A 15,194-nucleotide genomic window follows, 5' to 3' on the forward strand; every position below is an offset into this window, starting at 1 on the left:
ATGCGGGGCTCAATTCCAGGACCCTGGGATCATGACCTGAGCCAAAAGCAGACACTTAATGACTGAGCCAGCCAGGCACCCCCACCAGAATCTGCTCCCCAGATCCTAATTTGAGCTTCATGGTATACTGGAAGGGTGTCTTAGAGCAGCTAAACACATCCTAAAGAAGATCTACCAGAATTGTTGAGAACACAGGTCAGTGTCTTTCTAGGGACATCTACTGTCCCACCGTGCATCCACCCAGATCCTAGACACACACACACACACATACACATACATACACACACATACACACACACACATTTGGGGTCTTATGAGGGTCTTACAAAGAGTCTGCCTACTCTTTAAAGAATCAATCATTGCATTGAAGAAACCTTTCCCTAAGCCTCACATTTCTGCTTTCTGTCAGGACGGTGCCTCAACAAAACACCTAAGAGCAACAAGAACCCCACCTCTGGGCCTCTTCAGTCTGCTAAAGAAAATCCCCAGTTCACTGGACACTGGGAAGCAAAACAGGGCTATTCAGTGTCCTCCCTAGACTACAGAGTTCCAAACTCCAGAAAGGGTGGCTGGTGGCAGACAGCAAAAGCAGTGGTGAGAATCCATGAGCAAGAAAAACTATAGTCTTTATTTCTTCCACAGTATTCTGGATAATACCAGAGTGGTCACAGGGCTGATGTCCCCTTGACTACTCCCTCCTATTTCTGGAGCTCTGGTGAAACCCCCAAATACTTCTCTGGAACCTCACAGTGGTTTTCTTCCTGTGGAAGGGGGCCTCTTTAGTCATGTTCTGGGTTTCTATTTATTATTCCCCAACACTCAGGTCTGAATGTAGCTCAAGAGAAAAAAAAAAATTGGAGAGAGATACATTTTTGTCATTCTTGGCATGTGTCAAAGTAATGCTGGAAAAAGAAATCTGGTCAATTTTTAGAGTTGCCGAGAAGCACTGAGTAACTGCACTAAAGATCTGTTTTAGTATTAAAGACAAAAAAGAGACACTGTGCTCATATAGACACCCTGGGCTCCCATAGATGTTCACACCAGTGGGGGCTAGAGATGGTGCTGCGTCTCTGGGTCCCTCATGGAGGCTTCCTCCCCCAGTAGCGTCCACCTACAAGTAATACCCCATGAGGTAACCAGAGTGATCTCTCCAAACATGAATTCGTCAATGTCACTTCCATTCTTCCAACCAATCATTGGATCCCTCTCCTATTTAGAATCAAATCAAAGCTCCCTACTATGGCCAACAAGGCCCTGCTCCAGGGACCAACTCCTTGTCCCTGTCCCTAACCGCCAGTCACAACGTCCTTTTCTGTTCCTCAAGCATGCCATCTCCCTCCTGACAATGGGCCTTTGAAGTGGCTTGTCCTTCAGCCTGCAAAGTTCTTCCCTGGGCAGATCTAGGACTGACTCCTTCCCTCAATCAGGTTACCATTCTCCCCATGGCCCCCCAGTATAAACAGGACCCCTCCCACTGATCCCCATCACCACATTATGACACAGTTTCTCTTCTCTGAACATCGATTACCATCTGACACACCTTCTTGGGGCTCACTGTGTATTCCTCTCTTCTGTCACCTCCCCCTAGAGCAGAAACTTCCTGAGAACCAAGTTTCTGTCTGCATGGGTCACTGCATGGGAAACCAATGCTGAATAAATCCTGCATGAATGTGGATCAATCAAGCCTTCAACAAAGGATCTTTAACTTTTCTTTGGAAGCAATTTCAAACTTACATAAAAATTGAAGTAGTGCATGGAACTCCCATAAACCCTTTCCCTATTGTCAATATTCTTCTCCATCTGCTTTATCATTCTATTTGCCCATCTACGTAATTTCTATCTATAGTCATCTACCCATCCATCCATCCATCATCACTATTTCTGAACTGTTGCAGAGTCGGTTGCAAACATCATGTGTCTATACCCTAAAACAATTCAGAGCTTATTTTTCAACAAAAGGACATTCTTATACATGACCATGGCACACTCATGAACTTTTTTAAGTTTACTATTGATGTAATTCTTCTGTCTAGCATGTTGTCCATATTCAAACATTGTCAACTGACCCAGTCATGTCTGTTAGAACACCTTCCCTCCCACTCCAAGTACAGGATCTGGTCAAGATCTGTGCTTACCTGTACTGTCTTCCCAGTTTCCTCTACTCTGGAGCAGCTCATCAGCCTTCCTGTCGCTCTGATGTCAGCATTTTTTATGCCAATTTTGATGCAATTCCTCGTTTGGGGTTTTCTGGTACTTTCTGATAATTAGACTTGGGTTATGTTCTCCTGGTGAGAACACCATGGAAGCAAAAGTGCCTTTTGGCATATCACTTCTATAGGGCGCTGTGACCACCCACTCTCATCGGTAACGTTCACTTTGATCAAGGTGATTTCAGTCAATATGTTGTTGGATTTATCCACTGTAGTTACTTTTGTTTCTCTTGCTACTTAGAAGAAATTTATGGGGAAATCATTTAAAACCAGGCAAATATCCTCTTCCTCATCAGATCTATACCTAGATTTTGCACCTACTGGTAACTTTAACCTGGTTCAATCCTTACTGTGATGACTGCAAAATTATGATTTTTCCCAATCCAGTACCTCCTCTACTTTTACCAGTCAGTACTCAGCATTCAAATGTAAGCAAGAAACTTCCCTCCTCCCAGATTTGTTTCTTTACTGATTTATCTATTTATTATAAACCTGGGATAATGGATTCTTACTTTTTGGTGTGTGTGTGTGTTAATATTTGATTTTTTTTTATTTATTTTTTCAGCGTAACAGTATTCATTCTTTTTGCACAACACCCAGTGCTCCATGCAAAACGTGCCCTCCCCATTACCCACCACCTGTTCCCCCAACCTCCCACCCCTGACCCTTCAAAACCCTCAGGTTGCCCCAACCTCCCACCCCTGACCCTTCAAAACCCTCAGGTTGTTTTTCAGAGTCCATAGTCTCTTATGGTTCGCCTCCCCTCCCCAATGTCCATAGCCCGCTCCCCCTCTCCCAATCCCACCTCCCCCCAGCAACCCCCAGTTTGTTTTGTGAGATTAAGAGTCATTTATGGTTTGTCTCCCTCCCAATCCCATCTTGTTTCATTTATTCTTCTCCTATCCCCCTACCCCCCCATGTTGCTTCTCCATGTCCTCATATCAGGGAGATCATATGATAGTTGTCTTTCTCCGATTAACTTATTTCACTAAGCATGATACACTCTAGTTCCATCCACGTCGTCGCAAATGGCAAGATTTCATTTCTTTTGATGGCTGCATAGTATTCCATTGTGTATATATACCACATCTTCTTGATCCATTCATCTGTTGATGGACATCTAGGTTCTTTCCATAGTCTGGCTATTGTAGACATTGCTGCTATAAACATTCGGGTACACGTGCCCCTTCGGATCACTATGTTTGTATCTTTAGGGTAAATACCCAGTAGTGCAATTGCTGGGTCATAGGGTAGTTCTATTTTCAACATTTTGAGGAACCTCCATGCTGTTTTCCAGAGTGGTTGCACCAGCTTGCATTCCCACAGTGTAGGAGGGTTCCCCTTTCTCCACATCCTCTCCAGCATCTGTCATTTCCTGGATTCTTACTTTTTATACTTTATTCCTATCCTTATCTGTTTGAGTACTCCAACTGTCCCAGATTTGTCCCAGCAGAGCCCCTTCAAGTGGGGTCCTATGTTAAGGGAGCTAATTTTTAATTATATTCATAAGACCCTGGCTGGTTGAAAGGTGCCTTCTTTCCCTGAAGTTTGACTTAATGGAGAAAAAAGCATTCCTCCTTGTTGTTGTCATTTTGTACTGATGTAACAAAATACCATATACTCAATAACTTAAAGAACAAATATTTATTTCTCACAGTTCTGGAGGCTAGAGGTCCAAGGTCAAGGTGCCATCAGATTCAGTGTCTGTCTGGAGAGCCCTCTTCCTGGTCACCATCTCACTGTGAGGGAGGGTACTGAGCTCTTCCTTTTATTACAAGGGCATTAAATCTATCATGGGGTCTTTAACCCCATGACCTCATCTAAACCTAATTAGTGATTCAACATATGAATTTGGAGAGACACAAACATGTATTTTGTAGCATCCCACATGAAGCTCTGGACAGTTGGGGGGTCATCTCACTTGCTGTGCCACAGCTCTGTAAAGTTCCTGTCTACCTCCTCAGGAGCAGTGAAAACAGACCCATGGGGTCTCACAATGTTCAGACCCAGAGCCTGACAGACCCTCCTCAGGTAGCACTTCCCAGGGAAATCTTTGGATGAGAGATACTGGCACTTCTTCCCCCAAGAGAGCTAAAACCATTCCTTGTTAAAGCCTACTTGTATTTCAAAATAAAAATGTGTGCTGTGGTTATCCCAAGAATCATGCTACAATGAACATATGTAAGATGGTCTGTGATGTGTATTAAGGAGTCTCTATCAATAAAAATCATGCTTAGGAATTCAGCCAGCTCAAGGGATGTCCAGTAATGTGACAGGGCTCCAAGTTGGAACAAGCAAGCTCTCACATATGTCAGATCACGGAGAGTCCACGCATGCTGCCAAGGTCAAACTCCTGACCTTGAAATAGTACAGGTAAAAGGATAGCACTCGCTGTGTATTAAGTAGACAGGATGAGCCAAAGAGCAAACTCAGGACTCATGAGCATGTTTTTGACCACAAATTAATTGACCTCAGCCATTCAGCTCTGAAGGGGAAGACTTACTTCTGGAGTGGAAAATCTAGAATGAGAGGTCTTATTTGTTCTCCAAGGAACGATTCTACACCTCCTACTGTCTTGTAAATTGAATAACAAATTCAATAACAGTACATTCAAAACAGCCTTCATAGCTACCCAGTGGAATACAACAATCAAATATTATAAGGAACAAAGTAAGAGAACAGGCTTATCCATTGAGCACTGCCATATGTTTATATGCGCCCAACGAACACACGAAAAAAACCAGAGCTCAAGGATGTCTTACTATGTGTCTCCCAGAGGAATAAAGACTCTTTTGATCTACTCAGGGGAGGGGAAGACACACCCATGGAATGAAGTAGTACAACAAATGTATTAAGTTAAAAAAGAGAGAGAGAAAGAGACTCTAAGAAGTCAATACATTCCGCTGAACACAGATCATTCCATTACTATAAAAATATATTCTTATTCTTTTCCCCAATCAGCAAAAATTCATCTTGTTCCCATTTTTCCTATGAGATTCTACACTTTTTCTCTTCACCCTTTTGTAGCAAAACTTCTCAAAAGAGTTACCTATATGATCGTCTCCAATTCTTGCCCTCCCTTCTTCCTTGAATCCATTCCAATCAGAATTGTCTTCCCACCAACACTGAGACTACTCTTGTACATGTCACCAAAGACACCAGATGTGTGGGCAGCATTCAACCCCATTTTTCACTCCTTCCTGTCTGGATGCTGGGCCTCTAAGACTGACCACACTAGATGGTCACACCATCTGACCACACCACCTCCCCTGTGGCTGGGTTCTCCCCTCAGTCTCCTTTGCTGGCTCCAGATAGGCCCCTTTCTGTCCATGCTCACTCCATAGGGGATCTCCTCCATCTCAGGCTATAAATATAAGTCTCTATATGCTGCAGAACTCCCAGTACAGATCTCCAGCCTTAACCTATCAACTGAACTTCACGTGCACACTTCAGTCTCCTACTCATTAATTCTACTCGGATGCCTAGTGTGCGTCTCCAAATCAGCATTTCTAAGACCATTTCTAAGAACACCGTATCATCTCCCCAGAAAAGCCTGCTGTACCAGCTGCCTCACCCACTCTTGCTGAGATCAAGAATCCTGGATTCTTCTATTTCTATCTCATCCACATATATTCCTTCAGGAAACCCTGTTGTTATTGCCTTCAAAATGTAACCGGGACCTGATGCCTCCTCACACCCTCCTTGGCTCTCACCCTCTTCAGAGACAGAACCACTTTAATAGTCTCCTAAGACTTTACTTTCCACCCTTGCCCACTGCATTGTATTATCAACGACATTCCAGTTGATTCTTCCACAACATAAGCTTGGGCATATTACTTCTCAGAGCAAGAAATGGCTCCCCAACCCCAGGCTAAGCCAAAGACCTCAACTTGTCTCCAAGGCCTTAAGTGATCCAGTTCAGTCTCCCCCAACTCTGACCTCCCTCCAGCTCCTCTTCTTCTGCCTTAGCCTGCTCCAGCCACCTTGACTCCGCACCACCCTGTGCACACATCCAGCATGCTTCCCCCTCAGGGTCTTTGTGTTTGCTGTCCCTCTGCCTGCGCTGCTCACCCTCAGTTATCTCCATGACTCCTTCCTGCACTTTCTTCAGAGATGACTGAAATATCACCTTCTCAAAGACTTCTACTTTGGTTTACATTTGCAACCCACCCTGGCCCCTCATTACCTTGTTCACTTTTTTCACACCATCTACCACTTTCTAGCCAACTTGACATTTACTTGTGTTTGTCTGCTATTTGTCTTGACTGCCCCCTCCCCCAGCCTGGATGCATGAGGACAGGAATTTTGGCTTTTTCATTCATTGTCCTCTTGTCCCAGAACACATAGTGAGTGACACAGAGTGGGCGTCCAATAAATATATATTAAATGAACAGGTCTCTATAGAAATTTGTAGAAAAGTGGACAGAATAAAGAATACACATTTAAACCATTAAAGTATTAAGCATTAAACCATTAAACCAAAACTATAAAGTATTAAACCATTAAAGTGAACCAAGAATGCAGTAGAGGGTCCTGAGGCAGGGAGCAGACAAGTTCAAATAAGTACCATCCTAATGACATTATGATGACAAAGAGCATATATAAGTGGAGTAAATAGTGAGCAAGGACAGAACAACATGTCCTGAAGCGAGATCCGCTTGGGGGCATAGTTTGGAAGGCTCCGCTGAAGTCTGAAGTTGGAGGATGTTGGGTTTCACACAGACTCTGAACGGCGTCTGGGTATGGCACACACTGAGGTTTCTCTTCCTCATTCTGCAGAAGTCTGTGCAGGTAACAAATCTTGCGATTGCACACCTACATCATCTCATAGCTCTATCCAGGGGGCTCATGCATGGCGAATGGAAAGAAGGTCTTTCTCTCAGTAACCAGTGCACTGTGCCTTTCAGCAACAAAGCAACTGGAGCTATGGGCTGTTCTGTCCCTCTCCAGCCCAGCCACAAAATGGGAAGACACAGGGAATCAACAATGACCTTCTCAAAAGCTGACAAAACTCAAGGTATTTCTCTTAATCTACCACTCCAGCAATCAGGAGAGGAAAAGTCTTTAGAACTTCTCTTCTTAGGGCACCTGGGTGGCTCAGTCAGTTAAGAAATCAAGAGTCTTGGTTGGGAGAGGGGGAGGGGATTATGGACATTGGGGAGGGTATGTGCTATCGTGAGTGCTGTGCAGTGTGTAAACCTGGCGATTCACAGACCTGTACTCCTGGGGATAAAAATACATTATATGTTTATAAAAAAAATTGGAAGGGGAGGCAAATCATAAGAGACTATGGACTCTGAAAAACAACCTGAGGGTTTTGAAGGGGCGGGGGTGGGAGGTTGGGGGAACCAGGTGGTGGGTAATAGGGAGGACACATATTGCATGGAGCACTGGGTGTTGTGCAAAAACAATGAATACTGTTACGCTGAAAAAAAAAAAGAAATCAAGAGTCTTGATTTCTGCTCAGGTCATGATCTCAGGATCACGAGATTAAGCCCCATGTCACACTCCACGCTGGTGTCTGTGGAACCTGCTTAAGATTCTCTCTCCCCCTCTCCTTCTGGCCCTCCCCCCACCCCACTCTCATCCTCTCTCTAAAAAAGAAAAGAAATTCTCTTCCCACTGTGTGAATCATAACAGAACAAAATGATCCAATATTGGGTATAGTTAAATATTAATCAGATATTTTAAAAATAAAATTAAAGGAATAAAGAAATATTAATCAAAATAAATGTAAGGAACAGTAAACCTTCATAAAATGGTCAAGCCACATCCCTCTTCTGGTGCAAAGTCTGGTTCTAATGAATCTCTAAACAGTACCTAATTATTGGCAGGATTTATTTTTCCTGGCTTTCCACAGTATCCATTTCTGTAAAACAAAGGAAACAAGCTTTGTTCTGTGTTAAAAAAAAGAAAACTGAATGTGTTGGAAATTCTCCCTCCGTCCCTCCTGACCCACAACCCACAGGCCCCCCACTCTTGCTCTGTGCCTTAAAAGGCCAGACCCAGCTCCCTTGGCCTTTGGCTTACGGGTGGATTTGGCCAATGGCAGGAGATTAAAGGTTGAGAGACCAAGACACTTATTTCCCCCTGGTTTTCTCCTGGTCTAGAGCTCCCATCAAGTCCCCCTCCATAGTCCACAGCTCAGTATTGGGGTGTCCCTGACCCTCTTTTTTCTCTTAGGCAGAGGGATGGTGATGGCCCCTTGCCACAGCTACTCTAGAAAGCTTTAGCATCTTCTTGGTTCTGCATCCTACCCACTTGTCAGTAAAAATACATCTTTTTGAAACTACCCCCTGCCCCACGCCAGCCACCTCTTTGGAGAATACCATCTGTTGTTTCCCAGACCCTGGCTGAAGGAAGAATGCACGTTCCAAGAGGAAGACCACATTCAGAGGGAAAAACAGCCCTACAATCCTGGCAATCATGCCTTGCCTCACATGCAGTGGCGAGGAAGGAGCAGGGCTCACAGACTGGCTATCAACCCTGCAAACAGGCAGGGGCTGTCTGCCCAGGTCAGTGCTCAGGGCTGCAGTCTGGGCTTCTCTCCTTGGCGGGGTGGGGGGGGGGTGGGAGGGTGGGGGGAGTGGGGGGGTGGGGGGGGGTGGGGGGGTGCAGTTTGCCACTTTCACCTAAAGGCTGCCTAAGCTATTTCAGGAATGCAAGAGAATGACGTGTAGAAGTAAGAATGAGAAGGTGTAATCTCAAGGGGGGGAAAAAAAAAAGCCCCACCTTCCATTCACCTCCAGTAGCTGTCACAACAGAGAAAACTGTGCTTCTGGAATGTCAGCTGCCTGGGTAAAGATTGAAAAGTGAACATACCGGGAGGATTAAGTCACTGAACAAAAGCCTGAGACATTCCCCAGGACAGCATGTGTCACAATATTAATGCAAATATCAGATTGTGTTAAAGTCTTGGGGAAAAATAAGATAATTGACTTTACCCCCCTTTCCAGCTGCATAATTGGCATTCTATAGACACAGCCTAAAGGCATCTCATTAAGAGCCAACAACTTGATTTTCTCTGATTATACAGATGAGTAAAGACATCAAACCATCCTGGTGTGCACTCAGGAAAAGGTCATGACCAGCACAGACACCACCACAGAGCCCTGTGACCGGGGAGGGAACTGGCAAATTCGGGGGTTTGTGGGATTGTAACATCTCTTGGTGTGAATTAGAGAGCCGTGTTCTTAAAACCAGAACTTCCTACTCCTCAGAGCAGTGAAAATGCCCCCTGGTCATCGTCAAAGGGTGTATAACTGATAATATGTTTGCAGCCCAATCTCGCTGCACATACAATCAGTACGCAAGAAAAACATTAAAACTAAAAATTGTTTCGAATTGATCCGAGTGCGGCTTTCACACCAAGGAAAGCAGCATGCTGGCGAACTTGCCCTCCTCTAATGAGGAAAAAGGCCAGTCCCATGTGCCCTCTGACACCCATTTGTAACTTATCCATTATAGCAGACAGCCAGGAGATTTCCAATGACTGAAATAAGTGGAATTATTTAGTGACTTAGGAAGAGTATTTTTTCATTCTGAAGTGTTCCAAGGCCAGATCATCAGAGCCACCAAATATGTTCAGTAATCAAAACCGATGTTTTCTGAGCTCTTATCCTGCACCAGGCATTGTTGCACTAGGAACTTTCTAGGCTTGATCTCGCCTGCCTCTCAGCTACCTTGTGAGGCAGACATTCATCTTATCTGCTAGAAAGCAAATATTTTTAATTCAGTAGACTGGTTTGAAACGCTTGTGATGATGTTAATAAGAGTAACATCAGGGGGCGCCTGGGTGGCTCAGTGGGTTAAGCCGCTGCCTTCGGCTCAGGTCATGATCTCAGGGTCCTGGGATCGAGTCCCGCATCGGGCTCTCTGCTCAGCAGGGAGCCTGCTTCCCTTTCTCTCTCTCTCTGCCTGCCTCTCTATCTACTTGTGATCTCTCTCTGTCAAATAAATAAATAAAATCTTTAAAAAAAAATAAGAGTAACATCAGTTAAATGGTCTGTCTATAGAGTGATAAAAAAAATGTTTCAAACTGAGCAGGGAAAAGGAACAGTTTTCTAGCTAAAGCCAATTCTTCTGCCATCTTGGCAAATGAGGCACTAGCTTTTAGTTTCCCATGCAGGTAAGTGTGGTTTCCAACACCGGCAGAAAGGTGCAGGAAGTGTGTAAATGGTAGCAAAAGCCCCCCCACCCCCAGGCCTCAATCTCCATATTAACCTCCTGTGGTTAATGGGGGTGGGAGTCACATTAAAGGAGCAGACAGACAGGGGTGGGAGGTTGGGGGAACAGGTGGTGGGTAATAGGGAGGGCACGTTTTGCATGGAGCACTGGGTGTTGTGCAAAAACAATGAATACTGTTATGCTGAAATAATAAATAAAATGGAAAAAAAAAAAAGGAGCAGACAGAGAAGGCATTCCAAAGGGCAAGCTGAGGTTGTTGCTGGCCTCGTGGCGCGTGGTCACCTCAATGTGCAGGTCGGGTCCTACCGACGCCACGGGGCCTGATCCCATTCCTTCTGGAGGTGCACTGACCAAAAAAGTCTTAAATATAATAGAAGTGATCGACTGCGCCAGAAACAACTATCCTAGATGAAACCTTCTGGTCGTAGGAGAAGTCTAGAACATTTTCAGCCTGGGCCATCCAAAAGCTTATGTCACAGATCTGCTTAGCCCTTCGACCATCAGCACATCCACAGTCACACTTTGCTCTAGGTCATTCTGTTTACAATAGCCTTCTCAAACTTTTATCAGCCCGAAGAATAAAGATTTTATTTCTCTTCAAAGGAAAATGCCGGTCACCCAAAATAGGTTCCTTTATGTCCCTGTGTTTGGTGTCTCACTGTCAATTCATCAGCTCTAGCTGACAACGTGAATTAATCCGGCCAAGCTCAGAGAAGGGCTCAGCATGGGTCTGCTGACTTCCAGGAGCTCATGGCTGCCAGGCCCAAGTCCTGCAGGGGAATGGTGTCTTCTGTGTGTGCCAAGTGGACACAAAGGAACACCAGATTTTTAAGACCAATGCTCTGTAGTCGCCGGAAAACTGTGATGGTCTAACTGGATTTTGCAGAACAGGTAGGTGCAAGCTAGAGAGAAACCCCAAGTCTTTGAAAGTCTGAAATACCCTGCAGGGAAGAACAAGGCGAGGTGAGTCAGGCAAGTCATTAATGAGCAGGTCAGCTTGAAGGGGCTGTCATGGCCAAAATTAGGACAACTGGAGCATTAAAAAAAAAAAATGATGATAAATAGACAAAAAAAAAAAAAAAAAGAATCCATGGTGATACTAAATGGGAAGAAGCACTCTTTTTTTTAGAGAGGAATGCCACCTAATGTAAAAGTGATTGAATAGGAAAATCACCATTTTGCAAACTGGTCTAGGGAAGGATGATCTCCCAAGGCTAAAGCCACACGGGGCAAAAGACTGCTGGGAAGCAGCATAGTCATACAGATACAAAGCATCAGTTTCACGTCTATAGCGTAACCAACTCACCAAAAAGAATTACGGAACACACTGGCATCTCGTGCCTCCTGATACATGATACACTGAAAAGGACACTATACCCCATATGCAGAATTCCTACCAAAAATGTTTAACCTGCATCTAACCAGGGAGAGACAGCCGGACAAAGTCAGAGCGTGGGGCACCCTACAAGCTGACAGTCCTGAGTCTGTCAAAATGTCAATGGCAGGGAAAGAAAAGAAAAAAGCAAAAGAGATGTTCTAAAATAAGGCAGACTAAAGATACTCAATCAAAGTGAGCCTCATCTAGATTCCAGATTTAAAATATGAAAATATAAAACACTCTCGGGGATAACTCGGAGAAATATCAAGATGGGTACACATTAGCTATCATTGATACGATTGGGGGGGCGGGGCTAGAAAATTAACTCTATTTATTTAGCACCAGAAGGGAACTATACAAAACGTTATAGCAGTTGCTATCCTCTGGCATACACTTTTAGTTACGTGAAACACATTTAAATGTAGCACGTCTTAGAGACCCACGGGATAAGACCATCTCACTCCTTAAGATGATCTGTCTTGATGATAAGATGATCTGTCTTAATGATCTGACAGCCTGGAAGTAGAAGCAGCTTTTACTTTTCCAAAACTGAAGTCCTTCAGCTTGAGTTTCTTTGAATTTCTTTTTTTGCCCTTTTCATACATCTCCAGTATATTCACCAATTCAGTCTTTCTTTTGCCCTTAGCTTCCCTGGTCCCATGCCTAGTAACCAGGGCACACCAGTGACTTGGTAAATGTGTGCTGAATATGTTACTAATAATTTTGCATGCTTCAGATGTTCAGGTCTTATTTCGACCAAAACTTCATTTGTACTGTTTTAAAAGTTTCTGACATGACGGCTCCATTTCTTTCTTTCTTTCTCTCTCTCTCTCTCTCTCTCTTTTTTTTTGACTGTTCCATTTCTTAAGCAGTATTCTGTTCATGGATAGGAATACGGTCCCCTTATTCTTAGGAGATCAGGCCCAAGTATTTAGAGACACAAGGTTTTGATGTCTGCTTACAACTTAACTTCCAAGTGATTTTGCCAAAAAAAGAAACAAGTTTCTCTCTCTCTCTCTCTCTCTCTCTCTCACGGTGTGTATGTACATAAGTAATACTATGTCCAATGTAATATATTTAGTCTTTGTTCCTGGTTCCTGGAAAAAACCTCCTAAAACTCTTGGAATTTCCTGAGTGACAACAATGTCCTCTGTTACTCTGAAGAAGATCTTTTGGATACACCTGAGTATATGCTGATGAGATGACTCAGGGTGGGGCCCCTTGAGAGCCTGGGGACGGGGATGGTCACTGAGTGATTAGTGTTGACCTATTTAACCCCACCCACCAACTTTTGTGAAAGGGGAGGCAGGGGCTACACAGTGAACCCTATATCCAAAGTCCTGAACAGCAACAGTTGATGAACTCCTAGGTTGGTGGACACAGTCATGTGCTGGGAAGGTGGTACATCCCAGTTCCATGGGGACAGAAGCTCCTGTACACAAGATCCTTCTGGACCTTGCCCTGTGTACCTCCTCACCTGTCTATAGTTTTATCCTTTCTAATAGCTTTTCAACATTTTTGTTTTAAGATAATTCCATATAGAATGTCCTTTATAATAAACTGATTGATGTCAGTAAACACTTCTCGGAGTTTTATTAAATTCTAGTTGAAATGTATTAATTTAAAAAATATATTAATTAAATTAATCGAACCCAGGAAGAGGGCTGTGGGAACCTCTGATTTATAGCCAGTCCGTCAGAAGCCCAGTGACCACCTGGACCTACTGATCTGAAGAGGGGACAGCCCGGTAGGGATGAGCCCTCAGCCTGCGGGATCCCATGTTATCCCCGGCCCGTGCCAGAATCAAATGAAACATGTTGGACATGCAAGTGTCCACTCAGACTTGGAGACTCAGGAAAATGCACACAGGAAACACACACGCCTGGGGATGTGCATATAAGGACAGAGAGAACACGCACATGGGATGCACCGTCTGTAGGATGCTGACACAGAGCCAGAAGGGCACAGCATCAGTAAATCAGCTCACTCAGGGCAAATTACCACAGCGTGAACCAAACAATGGACCACGTCCCTCCCAGAGAAATGAGCAGATGTCCAAACTCAAGAGCTCTGGAACAGCAAGTCAGCAACAGTCTCTTAAATGAGGTGGAAATCACCTTTTTAAGTTCCCATCGGGTGTCCCCTCATGTTAATTTCATAACACTACCTTTATACTGTTAGTAAATTTTTGATTGAAACACATTTTGATTGAAACAAAAAAGACCCACACCTGAGCTGCCTCTCCATATGACAAGCCTGACCATTTTGTGCCCGACAGAAAACAAAGCTATGGGACGGCTGAGCAGAGAACACAGGCATTGGTGCTTCTCCGGCCCACCTTTTACTTAAACATTTGGCCCCAGGTGCAGCCTGGACACGCCAGCAGATTTAAGCAAATGTAATTACAGGTGAGCAAAGCTGGATGGACCTGGTTTTCCAATCCATGCCACCAGCTGTCCAGGCACAAGGCAGGCCCAGGACAGCTGCCCCTGGGTGTCTGTAGGAGGGAGCTCTGGGAATCCCTCCCCACCCCAACCCCCAGGTCAGGAGGCACTGCTGTCTTTTGGCAAGCCCTGTGCACCAACTTCCTTGGGTGTGAGTGGCGAGCAACCCCACCGTCAAACAGGCACAGGCCAGCTGGTGGACATCAGTATAGATGGCTACACTAGTTGATAAAATATCAATATACTCTGTACCACCTGGAAAATCACACCCTGTGTCTCCCACTCTGGATTTCGTGTCCGGTATTAACAGTGCCTAACTCAGGAAATGGGCTTACGGGAGCTACCTTGGCTTTTCTGGAAAAGTCAAGCACATCGATACCAAGGGTGAGGAAACAACACGGCCTCCCCAGTCAGAGGTGCCAGCGGGTGACCCCCTCCACATGCCCCCAGCTCAGGCCCTGCTCTGGGAATCTCTGGCACTCACCTTGGCTAATCTCTGCTTCCCTGTGTTCACCATCGCCTACCTGCACAAAAGGATGTGAGCAAATGTCTTGGTTTAAGATTCCACAGAACAGACACTCAGGAGAAAAGATGTTTGGACTAAGTAATGAATGGGAAGTGAAGACACAGCGGGGAGGGCAGCCAATAGAGGCTGTAATCAAGCAGGTGCCCACTGTGGGTATCCCATCAGAGGGGCGATGCACCAGCTCCCGACAGTCCCGGGGTGAGGGCTGATTCCATGCGTCATGGGCTCCCTGCCCTCCCAGCCTGCCACTCAGAAAGGAGAGTGAACTCTGAGGCAAGGGAGGGCCTCTCAGCAAAGGAATGTGGGAGGCAGCGGGGGGAGTTTGGCCAGCATGCACTGAGTGGAAGAGCAGAAGAGTCATGAGCAGGGTGCAGGCAACACCTGCTTCTTGAAAGACCCAAAACCAGATGCTACTGCACCAACTAGGGCGCCTGAGGTCACCCACACCT

At 45.0% G+C, this 15,194-nt stretch overlaps 1 protein-coding gene across 1 annotated transcript in view; it reads right to left on the reverse strand.

Moving 5' to 3' along the window:
- SLC24A3 (solute carrier family 24 member 3) overlaps positions 1-15,194 on the reverse strand; it is a 527,740-nt gene that overhangs the window by 419,523 nt on the left and 93,023 nt on the right. The gene's annotated exons all lie outside the window — the stretch shown is intronic.

The sequence above is a fragment of the Meles meles genome, chromosome 16 (assembly GCF_922984935.1).
Source record: "Meles meles chromosome 16, mMelMel3.1 paternal haplotype, whole genome shotgun sequence".
NCBI lineage: Eukaryota > Metazoa > Chordata > Mammalia > Carnivora > Mustelidae > Meles > Meles meles.